Raw genomic sequence first — 17,391 nt, forward strand, 5'->3', positions numbered from 1 at the left:
GGAGAAATGCTGCTTGTGTTACACCGGCAACTATAGCAGAGTTCTTCGGGTAAAACTGCCGTGTTTTGGAAGGGGAAATGCTTACAGTCCTCGCTGCAACCAGCCTTGTTTGAGGCAGTTCGCTCCACGTGGGAAACCTTGCATATAAGAGTTCATCCGTGGAAGAGCCCAGAGAGTACACAGTGGTAGAAATGTTGCTTCTGTTCCACCGGCAACTAAAGCAGAGTTCTTCGGCTAAAATTGCGTGTTTTGGAAGAGGAAATGCTTACAGTCCTCGCTACAGCCTGCCGTGGCTGAGGCAGTTCTCTCCACATGGGAAACCTTGCATATAGAAGTCCATTCGTGGAAGAGACCAAAGAGTACAGAGTGGGAGGAATGCTGCTTGTGTTCCAACGGCAACTAAAGCAGAGTTCTTCGGGTAAAATTGCCGTGTTTTGGAAGGGGAAATGCTTACAGTCCTCGCTACAGCCTGCCGTGGTTGAGGCAGTTCTCTCCACATGGGAAACCTTGCATACAGAAGTTCATTCGTGGAAGAGACCAAAGAGTACACAGTGGGAGGAATGCTGCTTGTGTTCCACCTGCAACTAAAGCAGAGTTCTTTGGTAAAACTGCCGTGTTTTGGAAGAGGAATTGCTTACAGACCTCGCAGCAGCCTGCCGTGGTTGAGGCAGTTCGCTCCACGTGGGAAACCCTGCATATACATGTTCATTCGTGGAAGAGACCAAAGAGTACAAAGTGGGAGAAATGCTGCTTGTGTTCCACCGGCAACTAAAGCAGAGTTCTTGGGGTAAAACTGCCGTGTTTTGGAAGGGGAAATGCTTACAGTCCTCGCTGCAGCCTGTCGTGGTTGAGGCAGTTCGCTCCACGTTGGAATCCTTGCATATAAGAGTTCATCCGTGGAAGAGCCCAGAGAGTACACAGTGGTAGAAATGTTGCTTGTGTTCCACCGGCAACTTCAGCAGAGTTCTTCGGGTAAAACTGCGTGTTTTGCGAGAGGAAATGCTTACAGTCCTCGCTACATCCTGCCGTGGTTGAGGCAGTTCTCTCCACATGGGAAACCTTGCATATAGAAGTTCATTCGTGGAAGAGACCAAAGAGTACACACTGGGAGGAATGCTGCTTGTGTTCCACCTGCAACGAAAGCAGAGTTCTTCTGGTAAAACTGCGTGTTTTGCGAGAGGAAATGCTTACAGTCCTCGCTACAGCCTGCCGTGGTTGAGGCAGTTCGCTCCACGTGGAAACCCTGCATATAGACGTTCATTCTTGGAAGAGAACAAAGAGGACACAGTGGGAGAAATGCTGCTTGTGTTCCACCTGCAACGAAAGCAGAGTTCTTCGGGTAAAACTGCGTGTTTTGGGAGAAGAAACGCTTACAGTACTTACTAAAGCCTGCCTTGGTTGAGGCAGTTCGCTGCACGAGGGACACCCTGCAGATAGAAGATTCCTTTGGGGAAGGGCCCTTTGTGTACAGTGTGGGACAAATGCAGGTTGTGTTCTACCTGCAACAAAAGCAGAGTTCTTCGGGTAAAACTGGCGTGTTTTGGAAGAGGAAATGCTTACAGTCCTCGCTGCAGCCTGCCGTAGTTGAGGCAGTGTGCTGAACGTGGGAAACCCAGCATATACAAGTTCATTCGTGGAAGAGCCAAAGAGTACACAGTGGGAGGAATGCTGCTTGTGTTCCACCTGCAATTAAAGCAGACTTCTTCCGTTAAAACTGCGTGTTTAGGGAGAGGAAATGCTTAGAGTCCTCGCTACAGCCTGCCTTGTTTGAGGCAGTTCGCTCCACGTGGGAAACCTTGCATATAAGAGTTCATCCGTGGAAGAGCCCAGAGAGTACACAGTGGTAGAAATGTTGCTTCTGTTCCACCGGCAACTAAAGCAGAGTTCTTCGGCTAAAATTGCGTGTTTTGGAAGAGGAAATGCTTACAGTCCTCGCTGCAGCCTGCCGTAGTTGAGGCAATTCGCTCCACGTGGGAAACCCTGCATATACAAGTTCATTCGTGGAAGAGACCAAAGAGTACACAGTGGGAGGAATGCTGCTTGTGTTCCACTTGCAATTAAAGCAGACTTCTTCCGTTAAATCTGCGTGTTTAGGGAGAGGAAATGCTTAGAGTCCTCGCTACGGCCTGCCTTGTTTGAGGCAGTTCGCTCCACGTGGGAATCCTTGCATATAAGAGTTCATCCGTGGAAGGGCCCAGAGAGTACACAGTGGTAGAAATGTTGCTTGTTTTCCACCGGCAACTAAAGCAGAGTTCTTCAGGTAAAACTGCGTGTTTTGGAAGAGGAAATGCTTACAATCCTCGCTACAGCCTGCCGTGGTTGAGGCAGTTCTCTCCACATGGGAAACCTTGCATATAGAAGTTCATTCGTGGAAGAGACCAAAGAGTACACAGTGGGAGAAATGCTTGTGTTCCACCGGCAACTAAAGCAGAGTTCTTTGGGTAAAACTGCCGTGTTTTGGAAGGGGAAATGCTTACAATCCTCGCTGCAGCCTGCCGCAGTTGAGGCAGTTCGCTGCTCGTGGGAAACCCTGCATATACAAGTTCATTCGGGGAAGAGACCAAAGAGTGCACAGTGGGAGGAATGCTGCTTGTGTTCCACCTGCAATTAAAGCAGACTTCTTCCGTTAAAACTGCGTGTTTAGGGAGAGGAAATGCTTACAGTCCTCGCTACAGCCTGCCTTGTTTGAGGCAGTTAGCTCCACGTGGGAAACCCTGCATATACAAGTTCATTCGTGGAAGAGACCAAAGAGTACAAAGTGGGAGAAATGCTGCTTGTGTTACACCGGCAACTATAGCAGAGTTCTTCAGGTAAAACTGCCGTGCTTTGGAAGGGGAAATGCTTACAGTCCTCGCTGCAACCAGCCTTGTTTGAGGCAGTTCGCTCCACGTGGGAAACCTTGCATATAAGAGTTCATCCGTGGAAGAGCCCAGAGAGTACACAGTGGTAGAAATGTTGCTTCTGTTCCACCGGCAACTAAAGCAGAGTTCTTCGGCTAAAATTGCGTGTTTTGGAAGAGGAAATGCTTACAGTCCTCGCTACAGCCTGCCGTGGTTGAGGCAGTTCTCTCCACATGGGAAACCTTGCATATAGAAGTCCATTCGTGGAAGAGACCAAAGAGTACAGAGTGGGAGGAATGCTGCTTGTGTTCCAACGGCAACTAAAGCAGAGTTCTTCGGGTAAAATTGCCGTGTTTTGGAAGGGGAAATGCTTACAGTCCTCGCTACAGCCTGCCGTGGTTGAGGCAGTTCTTTCCACATGGGAAACCTTGCATACAGAAGTTCATTCGTGGAAGAGACCAAAGAGTACACAGTGGGAGGAATGCTGCTTGTGTTCCACCTGCAACTAAAGCAGAGTTCTTTGGTAAAACTGCCGTGTTTTGGAAGAGGAATTGCTTACAGACCTCGCAGCAGCCTGCCGTGGTTGAGGCAGTTCGCTCCACGTGGGAAACCCTGCATATACATGTTCATTCGTGGAAGAGACCAAAGAGTACAAAGTGGGAGAAATGCTGCTTGTGTTCCACCGGCAACTAAAGCAGAGTTCTTGGGGTAAAACTGCCGTGTTTTGGAAGGGGAAATGCTTACAGTCCTCGCTGCAGCCTGTCGTGGTTGAGGCAGTTCGCTCCACGTTGGAATCCTTGCATATAAGAGTTCATCCGTGGAAGAGCCCAGAGAGTACACAGTGGTAGAAATGTTGCTTGTGTTCCACCGGCAACTTCAGCAGAGTTCTTCGGGTAAAACTGCGTGTTTTGCGAGAGGAAATGCTTACAGTCCTCGCTACATCCTGCCGTGGTTGAGGCAGTTCTCTCCACATGGGAAACCTTGCATATAGAAGTTCATTCGTGGAAGAGACCAAAGAGTACACACTGGGAGGAATGCTGCTTGTGTTCCACCTGCAACGAAAGCAGAGTTCTTCTGGTAAAACTGCGTGTTTTGCGAGAGGAAATGCTTACAGTCCTCGCTACAGCCTGCCGTGGTTGAGGCAGTTCGCTCCACGTGGAAACCCTGCATATAGACGTTCATTCTTGGAAGAGAACAAAGAGGACACAGTGGGAGAAATGCTGCTTGTGTTCCACCTGCAACGAAAGCAGAGTTCTTCGGGTAAAACTGCGTGTTTTGGGAGAAGAAACGCTTACAGTACTTACTAAAGCCTGCCTTGGTTGAGGCAGTTCGCTGCACGAGGGACACCCTGCAGATAGAAGATTCCTTTGGGGAAGGGCCCTTTGTGTACAGTGTGGGACAAATGCAGGTTGTGTTCTACCTGCAACAAAAGCAGAGTTCTTCGGGTAAAACTGGCGTGTTTTGGAAGAGGAAATGCTTACAGTCCTCGCTGCAGCCTGCCGTAGTTGAGGCAGTGTGCTGAACGTGGGAAACCCAGCATATACAAGTTCATTCGTGGAAGAGCCAAAGAGTACACAGTGGGAGGAATGCTGCTTGTGTTCCACCTGCAATTAAAGCAGACTTCTTCCGTTAAAACTGCGTGTTTAGGGAGAGGAAATGCTTAGAGTCCTCGCTACAGCCTGCCTTGTTTGAGGCAGTTCGCTCCACGTGGGAAACCTTGCATATAAGAGTTCATCCGTGGAAGAGCCCAGAGAGTACACAGTGGTAGAAATGTTGCTTCTGTTCCACCGGCAACTAAAGCAGAGTTCTTCGGCTAAAATTGCGTGTTTTGGAAGAGGAAATGCTTACAGTCCTCGCTGCAGCCTGCCGTAGTTGAGGCAATTCGCTCCACGTGGGAAACCCTGCATATACAAGTTCATTCGTGGAAGAGACCAAAGAGTACACAGTGGGAGGAATGCTGCTTGTGTTCCACTTGCAATTAAAGCAGACTTCTTCCGTTAAATCTGCGTGTTTAGGGAGAGGAAATGCTTAGAGTCCTCGCTACGGCCTGCCTTGTTTGAGGCAGTTCGCTCCACGTGGGAATCCTTGCATATAAGAGTTCATCCGTGGAAGGGCCCAGAGAGTACACAGTGGTAGAAATGTTGCTTGTTTTCCACCGGCAACTAAAGCAGAGTTCTTCGGGTAAAACTGCGTGTTTTGGAAGAGGAAATGCTTACAATCCTCGCTACAGCCTGCCGTGGTTGAGGCAGTTCTCTCCACATGGGAAACCTTGCATATAGAAGTTCATTCGTGGAAGAGACCAAAGAGTACACAGTGGGAGAAATGCTTGTGTTCCACCGGCAACTAAAGCAGAGTTCTTTGGGTAAAACTGCCGTGTTTTGGAAGGGGAAATGCTTACAATCCTCGCTGCAGCCTGCCGCAGTTGAGGCAGTTCGCTGCTCGTGGGAAACCCTGCATATACAAGTTCATTCGGGGAAGAGACCAAAGAGTGCACAGTGGGAGGAATGCTGCTTGTGTTCCACCTGCAATTAAAGCAGACTTCTTCCGTTAAAACTGCGTGTTTAGGGAGAGGAAATGCTTACAGTCCTCGCTACAGCCTGCCTTGTTTGAGGCAGTTCGCTCCACGTGGGAAACCCTGCATATACAAGTTCATTCGTGGAAGAGACCAAAGAGTACAAAGTGGGAGAAATGCTGCTTGTGTTACACCGGCAACTATAGCAGAGTTCTTCGGGTAAAACTGCCGTGTTTTGGAAGGGGAAATGCTTACAGTCCTCGCTGCAACCAGCCTTGTTTGAGGCAGTTCGCTCCACGTGGGAAACCTTGCATATAAGAGTTCATCCGTGGAAGAGCCCAGAGAGTACACAGTGGTAGAAATGTTGCTTCTGTTCCACCGGCAACTAAAGCAGAGTTCTTCGGCTAAAATTGCGTGTTTTGGAAGAGGAAATGCTTACAGTCCTCGCTACAGCCTGCCGTGGCTGAGGCAGTTCTCTCCACATGGGAAACCTTGCATATAGAAGTCCATTCGTGGAAGAGACCAAAGAGTACAGAGTGGGAGGAATGCTGCTTGTGTTCCAACGGCAACTAAAGCAGAGTTCTTCGGGTAAAATTGCCGTGTTTTGGAAGGGGAAATGCTTACAGTCCTCGCTACAGCCTGCCGTGGTTGAGGCAGTTCTCTCCACATGGGAAACCTTGCATACAGAAGTTCATTCGTGGAAGAGACCAAAGAGTACACAGTGGGAGGAATGCTGCTTGTGTTCCACCTGCAACTAAAGCAGAGTTCTTTGGTAAAACTGCCGTGTTTTGGAAGAGGAATTGCTTACAGACCTCGCAGCAGCCTGCCGTGGTTGAGGCAGTTCGCTCCACGTGGGAAACCCTGCATATACATGTTCATTCGTGGAAGAGACCAAAGAGTACAAAGTGGGAGAAATGCTGCTTGTGTTCCACCGGCAACTAAAGCAGAGTTCTTGGGGTAAAACTGCCGTGTTTTGGAAGGGGAAATGCTTACAGTCCTCGCTGCAGCCTGTCGTGGTTGAGGCAGTTCGCTCCACGTTGGAATCCTTGCATATAAGAGTTCATCCGTGGAAGAGCCCAGAGAGTACACAGTGGTAGAAATGTTGCTTGTGTTCCACCGGCAACTTCAGCAGAGTTCTTCGGGTAAAACTGCGTGTTTTGCGAGAGGAAATGCTTACAGTCCTCGCTACATCCTGCCGTGGTTGAGGCAGTTCTCTCCACATGGGAAACCTTGCATATAGAAGTTCATTCGTGGAAGAGACCAAAGAGTACACACTGGGAGGAATGCTGCTTGTGTTCCACCTGCAACGAAAGCAGAGTTCTTCTGGTAAAACTGCGTGTTTTGCGAGAGGAAATGCTTACAGTCCTCGCTACAGCCTGCCGTGGTTGAGGCAGTTCGCTCCACGTGGAAACCCTGCATATAGACGTTCATTCTTGGAAGAGAACAAAGAGGACACAGTGGGAGAAATGCTGCTTGTGTTCCACCTGCAACGAAAGCAGAGTTCTTCGGGTAAAACTGCGTGTTTTGGGAGAAGAAACGCTTACAGTACTTACTAAAGCCTGCCTTGGTTGAGGCAGTTCGCTGCACGAGGGACACCCTGCAGATAGAAGATTCCTTTGGGGAAGGGCCCTTTGTGTACAGTGTGGGACAAATGCAGGTTGTGTTCTACCTGCAACAAAAGCAGAGTTCTTCGGGTAAAACTGGCGTGTTTTGGAAGAGGAAATGCTTACAGTCCTCGCTGCAGCCTGCCGTAGTTGAGGCAGTGTGCTGAACGTGGGAAACCCAGCATATACAAGTTCATTCGTGGAAGAGCCAAAGAGTACACAGTGGGAGGAATGCTGCTTGTGTTCCACCTGCAATTAAAGCAGACTTCTTCCGTTAAAACTGCGTGTTTAGGGAGAGGAAATGCTTAGAGTCCTCGCTACAGCCTGCCTTGTTTGAGGCAGTTCGCTCCACGTGGGAAACCTTGCATATAAGAGTTCATCCGTGGAAGAGCCCAGAGAGTACACAGTGGTAGAAATGTTGCTTCTGTTCCACCGGCAACTAAAGCAGAGTTCTTCGGCTAAAATTGCGTGTTTTGGAAGAGGAAATGCTTACAGTCCTCGCTGCAGCCTGCCGTAGTTGAGGCAATTCGCTCCACGTGGGAAACCCTGCATATACAAGTTCATTCGTGGAAGAGACCAAAGAGTACACAGTGGGAGGAATGCTGCTTGTGTTCCACTTGCAATTAAAGCAGACTTCTTCCGTTAAATCTGCGTGTTTAGGGAGAGGAAATGCTTAGAGTCCTCGCTACGGCCTGCCTTGTTTGAGGCAGTTCGCTCCACGTGGGAATCCTTGCATATAAGAGTTCATCCGTGGAAGGGCCCAGAGAGTACACAGTGGTAGAAATGTTGCTTGTTTTCCACCGGCAACTAAAGCAGAGTTCTTCGGGTAAAACTGCGTGTTTTGGAAGAGGAAATGCTTACAATCCTCGCTACAGCCTGCCGTGGTTGAGGCAGTTCTCTCCACATGGGAAACCTTGCATATAGAAGTTCATTCGTGGAAGAGACCAAAGAGTACACAGTGGGAGAAATGCTTGTGTTCCACCGGCAACTAAAGCAGAGTTCTTTGGGTAAAACTGCCGTGTTTTGGAAGGGGAAATGCTTACAATCCTCGCTGCAGCCTGCCGCAGTTGAGGCAGTTCGCTGCTCGTGGGAAACCCTGCATATACAAGTTCATTCGGGGAAGAGACCAAAGAGTGCACAGTGGGAGGAATGCTGCTTGTGTTCCACCTGCAATTAAAGCAGACTTCTTCCGTTAAAACTGCGTGTTTAGGGAGAGGAAATGCTTACAGTCCTCGCTACAGCCTGCCTTGTTTGAGGCAGTTCGCTCCACGTGGGAAACCCTGCATATACAAGTTCATTCGTGGAAGAGACCAAAGAGTACAAAGTGGGAGAAATGCTGCTTGTGTTACACCGGCAACTATAGCAGAGTTCTTCGGGTAAAACTGCCGTGTTTTGGAAGGGGAAATGCTTACAGTCCTCGCTGCAACCAGCCTTGTTTGAGGCAGTTCGCTCCACGTGGGAAACCTTGCATATAAGAGTTCATCCGTGGAAGAGCCCAGAGAGTACACAGTGGTAGAAATGTTGCTTCTGTTCCACCGGCAACTAAAGCAGAGTTCTTCGGCTAAAATTGCGTGTTTTGGAAGAGGAAATGCTTACAGTCCTCGCTACAGCCTGCCGTGGCTGAGGCAGTTCTCTCCACATGGGAAACCTTGCATATAGAAGTCCATTCGTGGAAGAGACCAAAGAGTACAGAGTGGGAGGAATGCTGCTTGTGTTCCAACGGCAACTAAAGCAGAGTTCTTCGGGTAAAATTGCCGTGTTTTGGAAGGGGAAATGCTTACAGTCCTCGCTACAGCCTGCCGTGGTTGAGGCAGTTCTCTCCACATGGGAAACCTTGCATACAGAAGTTCATTCGTGGAAGAGACCAAAGAGTACACAGTGGGAGGAATGCTGCTTGTGTTCCACCTGCAACTAAAGCAGAGTTCTTTGGTAAAACTGCCGTGTTTTGGAAGAGGAATTGCTTACAGACCTCGCAGCAGCCTGCCGTGGTTGAGGCAGTTCGCTCCACGTGGGAAACCCTGCATATACATGTTCATTCGTGGAAGAGACCAAAGAGTACAAAGTGGGAGAAATGCTGCTTGTGTTCCACCGGCAACTAAAGCAGAGTTCTTGGGGTAAAACTGCCGTGTTTTGGAAGGGGAAATGCTTACAGTCCTCGCTGCAGCCTGTCGTGGTTGAGGCAGTTCGCTCCACGTTGGAATCCTTGCATATAAGAGTTCATCCGTGGAAGAGCCCAGAGAGTACACAGTGGTAGAAATGTTGCTTGTGTTCCACCGGCAACTTCAGCAGAGTTCTTCGGGTAAAACTGCGTGTTTTGCGAGAGGAAATGCTTACAGTCCTCGCTACATCCTGCCGTGGTTGAGGCAGTTCTCTCCACATGGGAAACCTTGCATATAGAAGTTCATTCGTGGAAGAGACCAAAGAGTACACACTGGGAGGAATGCTGCTTGTGTTCCACCTGCAACGAAAGCAGAGTTCTTCTGGTAAAACTGCGTGTTTTGCGAGAGGAAATGCTTACAGTCCTCGCTACAGCCTGCCGTGGTTGAGGCAGTTCGCTCCACGTGGAAACCCTGCATATAGACGTTCATTCTTGGAAGAGAACAAAGAGGACACAGTGGGAGAAATGCTGCTTGTGTTCCACCTGCAACGAAAGCAGAGTTCTTCGGGTAAAACTGCGTGTTTTGGGAGAAGAAACGCTTACAGTACTTACTAAAGCCTGCCTTGGTTGAGGCAGTTCGCTGCACGAGGGACACCCTGCAGATAGAAGATTCCTTTGGGGAAGGGCCCTTTGTGTACAGTGTGGGACAAATGCAGGTTGTGTTCTACCTGCAACAAAAGCAGAGTTCTTCGGGTAAAACTGGCGTGTTTTGGAAGAGGAAATGCTTACAGTCCTCGCTGCAGCCTGCCGTAGTTGAGGCAGTGTGCTGAACGTGGGAAACCCAGCATATACAAGTTCATTCGTGGAAGAGCCAAAGTGTACACAGTGGGAGGAATGCTGCTTGTGTTCCACCTGCAATTAAAGCAGACTTCTTCCGTTAAAACTGCGTGTTTAGGGAGAGGAAATGCTTACAGTCCTCGCTACAGCCTGCCTTGTTTGAGGCAGTTCGCTCCACGTGGGAAACCTTGCATATAAGAGTTCATCCGTGGAAGAGCCCAGAGAGTACACAGTGGTAGAAATGTTGCTTCTGTTCCACCGGCAACTAAAGCAGAGTTCTTCGGGTAAAACTGCGTGTTTTGGAAGAGGAAATGCTTACAATCCTCGCTACAGCCTGCCGTGGTTGAGGCAGTTCTCTCCACATGGGAAACCTTGCATATAGAAGTTCATTCGTGGAAGAGACCAAAGAGTACACAGTGGGAGAAATGCTTGTGTTCCACCGGCAACTAAAGCAGAGTTCTTTGGGTAAAACTGCCGTGTTTTGGAAGGGGAAATGCTTACAATCCTCGCTGCAGCCTGCCGCAGTTGAGGCAGTTCGCTGCTCGTGGGAAACCCTGCATATACAAGTTCATTCGGGGAAGAGACCAAAGAGTGCACAGTGGGAGGAATGCTGCTTGTGTTCCACCTGCAATTAAAGCAGACTTCTTCCGTTAAAACTGCGTGTTTAGGGAGAGGAAATGCTTACAGTCCTCGCTACAGACTGCCTTGTTTGAGGCAGTTCGCTCCACGTGGGAAACCCTGCATATACAAGTTCATTCGTGGAAGAGACCAAAGAGTACAAAGTGGGAGAAATGCTGCTTGTGTTACACCGGCAACTATAGCAGAGTTCTTCGGGTAAAACTGCCGTGCTTTGGAAGGGGAAATGCTTACAGTCCTCGCTGCAACCAGCCTTGTTTGAGGCAGTTCGCTCCACGTGGGAAACCTTGCATATAAGAGTTCATCCGTGGAAGAGCCCAGAGAGTACACAGTGGTAGAAATGTTGCTTCTGTTCCACCGGCAACTAAAGCAGAGTTCTTCGGCTAAAATTGCGTGTTTTGGAAGAGGAAATGCTTACAGTCCTCGCTACAGCCTGCCGTGGTTGAGGCAGTTCTCTCCACATGGGAAACCTTGCATATAGAAGTCCATTCGTGGAAGAGACCAAAGAGTACAGAGTGGGAGGAATGCTGCTTGTGTTCCAACGGCAACTAAAGCAGAGTTCTCCGGGTAAAATTGCCGTGTTTTGGAAGGGGAAATGCTTACAGTCCTCGCTACAGCCTGCCGTGGTTGAGGCAGTTCTCTCCACATGGGAAACCTTGCATACAGAAGTTCATTCGTGGAAGAGACCAAAGAGTACACAGTGGGAGGAATGCTGCTTGTGTTCCACCTGCAACTAAAGCAGAGTTCTTTGGTAAAACTGCCGTGTTTTGGAAGAGGAATTGCTTACAGACCTCGCAGCAGCCTGCCGTGGTTGAGGCAGTTCGCTCCACGTGGGAAACCCTGCATATACATGTTCATTCGTGGAAGAGACCAAAGAGTACAAAGTGGGAGAAATGCTGCTTGTGTTCCACCGGCAACTAAAGCAGAGTTCTTGGGGTAAAACTGCCGTGTTTTGGAAGGGGAAATGCTTACAGTCCTCGCTGCAGCCTGTCGTGGTTGAGGCAGTTCGCTCCACGTTGGAATCCTTGCATATAAGAGTTCATCCGTGGAAGAGCCCAGAGAGTACACAGTGGTAGAAATGTTGCTTGTGTTCCACCGGCAACTTCAGCAGAGTTCTTCGGGTAAAACTGCGTGTTTTGCGAGAGGAAATGCTTACAGTCCTCGCTACATCCTGCCGTGGTTGAGGCAGTTCTCTCCACATGGGAAACCTTGCATATAGAAGTTCATTCGTGGAAGAGACCAAAGAGTACACACTGGGAGGAATGCTGCTTGTGTTCCACCTGCAACGAAAGCAGAGTTCTTCTGGTAAAACTGCGTGTTTTGCGAGAGGAAATGCTTACAGTCCTCGCTACAGCCTGCCGTGGTTGAGGCAGTTCGCTCCACGTGGAAACCCTGCATATAGACGTTCATTCTTGGAAGAGAACAAAGAGGACACAGTGGGAGAAATGCTGCTTGTGTTCCACCTGCAACGAAAGCAGAGTTCTTCGGGTAAAACTGCGTGTTTTGGGAGAAGAAACGCTTACAGTACTTACTAAAGCCTGCCTTGGTTGAGGCAGTTCGCTGCACGAGGGACACCCTGCAGATAGAAGATTCCTTTGGGGAAGGGCCCTTTGGTACAGTGTGGGACAAATGCAGGTTGTGTTCTACCTGCAACAAAAGCAGAGTTCTTCGGGTAAAACTGGCGTGTTTTGGAAGAGGAAATGCTTACAGTCCTCGCTGCAGCCTGCCGTAGTTGAGGCAGTGTGCTGAACGTGGGAAACCCAGCATATACAAGTTCATTCGTGGAAGAGCCAAAGAGTACACAGAGGGAGGAATGCTGCTTGTGTTCCACCTGCAATTAAAGCAGACTTCTTCCGTTAAAACTGCGTGTTTAGGGAGAGGAAATGCTTACAGTCCTCGCTACAGCCTGCCTTGTTTGAGGCAGTTCGCTCCACGTGGGAAACCTTGCATATAAGAGTTCATCCGTGGAAGAGCCCAGAGAGTACACAGTGGTAGAAATGTTGCTTCTGTTCCACCGGCAACTAAAGCAGAGTTCTTCAGCTAAAATTGCGTGTTTTGGAAGAGGAAATGCTTACAGTCCTCGCTGCAGCCTGCCGTAGTTGAGGCAATTCGCTCCACGTGGGAAACCCTGCATATACAAGTTCATTCGTGGAAGAGACCAAAGAGTACACAGTGGGAGGAATGCTGCTTGTGTTCCACTTGCAATTAAAGCAGACTTCTTCCGTTAAATCTGCGTGTTTAGGGAGAGGAAATGCTTAGAGTCCTCGCTACGGCCTGCCTTGTTTGAGGCAGTTCGCTCCACGTGGGAATCCTTGCATATAAGAGTTCATCCGTGGAAGGGCCCAGAGAGTACACAGTGGTAGAAATGTTGCTTGTTTTCCACCGGCAACTAAAGCAGAGTTCTTCGGGTAAAACTGCGTGTTTTGGAAGAGGAAATGCTTACAATCCTCGCTACAGCCTGCCGTGGTTGAGGCAGTTCTCTCCACATGGGAAACCTTGCATATAGAAGTTCATTCGTGGAAGAGACCAAAGAGTACACAGTGGGAGAAATGCTTGTGTTCCACCGGCAACTAAAGCAGAGTTCTTTGGTAAAACTGCCGTGTTTTGGAAGAGGAATTGCTTACAGACCTCGCAGCAGCCTGCCGTGGTTGAGGCAGTTCGCTCCACGTGGGAAACCCTGCATATACATGTTCATTCGTGGAAGAGACCAAAGAGTACAAAGTGGGAGAAATGCTGCTTGTGTTCCACCGGCAACTAAAGCAGAGTTCTTGGGGTAAAACTGCCGTGTTTTGGAAGGGGAAATGCTTACAGTCCTCGCTGCAGCCTGTCGTGGTTGAGGCAGTTCGCTCCACGTTGGAATCCTTGCATATAAGAGTTCATCCGTGGAAGAGCCCAGAGAGTACACAGTGGTAGAAATGTTGCTTGTGTTCCACCGGCAACTTCAGCAGAGTTCTTCGGGTAAAACTGCGTGTTTTGCGAGAGGAAATGCTTACAGTCCTCGCTACATCCTGCCGTGGTTGAGGCAGTTCTCTCCACATGGGAAACCTTGCATATAGAAGTTCATTCGTGGAAGAGACCAAAGAGTACACACTGGGAGGAATGCTGCTTGTGTTCCACCTGCAACGAAAGCAGAGTTCTTCTGGTAAAACTGCGTGTTTTGCGAGAGGAAATGCTTACAGTCCTCGCTACAGCCTGCCGTGGTTGAGGCAGTTCGCTCCACGTGGAAACCCTGCATATAGACGTTCATTCTTGGAAGAGAACAAAGAGGACACAGTGGGAGAAATGCTGCTTGTGTTCCACCTGCAACGAAAGCAGAGTTCTTCAGGTAAAACTGCGTGTTTTGGGAGAAGAAACGCTTACAGTACTTACTAAAGCCTGCCTTGGTTGAGGCAGTTCGCTGCACGAGGGACACCCTGCAGATAGAAGATTCCTTTGGGGAAGGGCCCTTTGTGTACAGTGTGGGACAAATGCAGGTTGTGTTCTACCTGCAACAAAAGCAGAGTTCTTCGGGTAAAACTGGCGTGTTTTGGAAGAGGAAATGCTTACAGTCCTCGCTGCAGCCTGCCGTAGTTGAGGCAGTGTGCTGAACGTGGGAAACCCAGCATATACAAGTTCATTCGTGGAAGAGCCAAAGAGTACACAGTGGGAGGAATGCTGCTTGTGTTCCACCTGCAATTAAAGCAGACTTCTTCCGTTAAAACTGCGTGTTTAGGGAGAGGAAATGCTTACAGTCCTCGCTACAGCCTGCCTTGTTTGAGGCAGTTCGCTCCACGTGGGAAACCTTGCATATAAGAGTTCATCCGTGGAAGAGCCCAGAGAGTACACAGTGGTAGAAATGTTGCTTCTGTTCCACCGGCAACTAAAGCAGAGTTCTTCGGCTAAAATTGCGTGTTTTGGAAGAGGAAATGCTTACAGTCCTCGCTGCAGCCTGCCGTAGTTGAGGCAATTCGCTCCACGTGGGAAACCCTGCATATACAAGTTCATTCGTGGAAGAGACCAAAGAGTACACAGTGGGAGGAATGCTGCTTGTGTTCCACTTGCAATTAAAGCAGACTTCTTCCGTTAAATCTGCGTGTTTAGGGAGAGGAAATGCTTAGAGTCCTCGCTACGGCCTGCCTTGTTTGAGGCAGTTCGCTCCACGTGGGAATCCTTGCATATAAGAGTTCATCCGTGGAAGGGCCCAGAGAGTACACAGTGGTAGAAATGTTGCTTGTTTTCCACCGGCAACTAAAGCAGAGTTCTTCGGGTAAAACTGCGTGTTTTGGAAGAGGAAATGCTTACAATCCTCGCTACAGCCTGCCGTGGTTGAGGCAGTTCTCTCCACATGGGAAACCTTGCATATAGAAGTTCATTCGTGGAAGAGACCAAAGAGTACACAGTGGGAGAAATGCTTGTGTTCCACCGGCAACTAAAGCAGAGTTCTTTGGGTAAAACTGCCGTGTTTTGGAAGGGGAAATGCTTACAATCCTCGCTGCAGCCTGCCGCAGTTGAGGCAGTTCGCTGCTCGTGGGAAACCCTGCATATACAAGTTCATTCGGGGAAGAGACCAAAGAGTGCACAGTGGGAGGAATGCTGCTTGTGTTCCACCTGCAATTAAAGCAGACTTCTTCCGTTAAAACTGCGTGTTTAGGGAGAGGAAATGCTTACAGTCCTCGCTACAGCCTGCCTTGTTTGAGGCAGTTCGCTCCACGTGGGAAACCCTGCATATACAAGTTCATTCGTGGAAGAGACCAAAGAGTACAAAGTGGGAGAAATGCTGCTTGTGTTACACCGGCAACTATAGCAGAGTTCTTCGGGTAAAACTGCCGTGTTTTGGAAGGGGAAATGCTTACAGTCCTCGCTGCAACCAGCCTTGTTTGAGGCAGTTCGCTCCACGTGGGAAACCTTGCATATAAGAGTTCATCCGTGGAAGAGCCCAGAGAGTACACAGTGGTAGAAATGTTGCTTCTGTTCCACCGGCAACTAAAGCAGAGTTCTTCGGCTAAAATTGCGTGTTTTGGAAGAGGAAATGCTTACAGTCCTCGCTACAGCCTGCCGTGGTTGAGGCAGTTCTCTCCACATGGGAAACCTTGCATATAGAAGTCCATTCGTGGAAGAGACCAAAGAGTACAGAGTGGGAGGAATGCTGCTTGTGTTCCAACGGCAACTAAAGCAGAGTTCTTCGGGTAAAATTGCCGTGTTTTGGAAGGGGAAATGCTTACAGTCCTCGCTACAGCCTGCCGTGGTTGAGGCAGTTCTCTCCACATGGGAAACCTTGCATACAGAAGTTCATTCGTGGAAGAGACCAAAGAGTACACAGTGGGAGGAATGCTGCTTGTGTTCCACCTGCAACTAAAGCAGAGTTCTTTGGTAAAACTGCCGTGTTTTGGAAGAGGAATTGCTTACAGACCTCGCAGCAGCCTGCCGTGGTTGAGGCAGTTCGCTCCACGTGGGAAACCCTGCATATACATGTTCATTCGTGGAAGAGACCAAAGAGTACAAAGTGGGAGAAATGCTGCTTGTGTTCCACCGGCAACTAAAGCAGAGTTCTTGGGGTAAAACTGCCGTGTTTTGGAAGGGGAAATGCTTACAGTCCTCGCTGCAGCCTGTCGTGGTTGAGGCAGTTCGCTCCACGTTGGAATCCTTGCATATAAGAGTTCATCCGTGGAAGAGCCCAGAGAGTACACAGTGGTAGAAATGTTGCTTGTGTTCCACCGGCAACTTCAGCAGAGTTCTTCGGGTAAAACTGCGTGTTTTGCGAGAGGAAATGCTTACAGTCCTCGCTACATCCTGCCGTGGTTGAGGCAGTTCTCTCCACATGGGAAACCTTGCATATAGAAGTTCATTCGTGGAAGAGACCAAAGAGTACACACTGGGAGGAATGCTGCTTGTGTTCCACCTGCAACGAAAGCAGAGTTCTTCTGGTAAAACTGCGTGTTTTGCGAGAGGAAATGCTTACAGTCCTCGCTACAGCCTGCCGTGGTTGAGGCAGTTCGCTCCACGTGGAAACCCTGCATATAGACGTTCATTCTTGGAAGAGAACAAAGAGGACACAGTGGGAGAAATGCTGCTTGTGTTCCACCTGCAACGAAAGCAGAGTTCTTCGGGTAAAACTGCGTGTTTTGGGAGAAGAAACGCTTACAGTACTTACTAAAGCCTGCCTTGGTTGAGGCAGTTCGCTGCACGAGGGACACCCTGCAGATAGAAGATTCCTTTGGGGAAGGGCCCTTTGTGTACAGTGTGGGACAAATGCAGGTTGTGTTCTACCTGCAACAAAAGCAGAGTTCTTCGGGTAAAACTGGCGTGTTTTGGAAGAGGAAATGCTTACAGTCCTCGCTGCAGCCTGCCGTAGTTGAGGCAGTGTGCTGAACGTGGGAAACCCAGCATACACAAGTTCATTCGTGGAAGAGCCAAAGAGTACACAGTGGGAGGAATGCTGCTTGTGTTCCACCTGCAATTAAAGCAGACTTCTTCCGTTAAAACTGCGTGTTTAGGGAGAGGAAATGCTTAGAGTCCTCGCTACAGCCTGCCTTGTTTGAGGCAGTTCGCTCCACGTGGGAAACCTTGCATATAAGAGTTCATCCGTGGAAGAGCCCAGAGAGTACACAGTGGTAGAAATGTTGCTTCTGTTCCACCGGCAACTAAAGCAGAGTTCTTCGGCTAAAATTGCGTGTTTTGGAAGAGGAAATGCTTACAGTCCTCGCTGCAGCCTGCCGTAGTTGAGGCAATTCGCTCCACGTGGGAAACCCTGCATATACAAGTTCATTCGTGGAAGAGACCAAAGAGTACACAGTGGGAGGAATGCTGCTTGTGTTCCACTTGCAATTAAAGCAGACTACTTCCGTTAAATCTGCGTGTTTAGGGAGAGGAAATGCTTAGAGTCCT

The sequence above is a fragment of the Mesoplodon densirostris genome, chromosome 18 (assembly GCF_025265405.1).
Source record: "Mesoplodon densirostris isolate mMesDen1 chromosome 18, mMesDen1 primary haplotype, whole genome shotgun sequence".
Taxonomy (NCBI): Eukaryota; Metazoa; Chordata; class Mammalia; order Artiodactyla; family Ziphiidae; genus Mesoplodon; species Mesoplodon densirostris.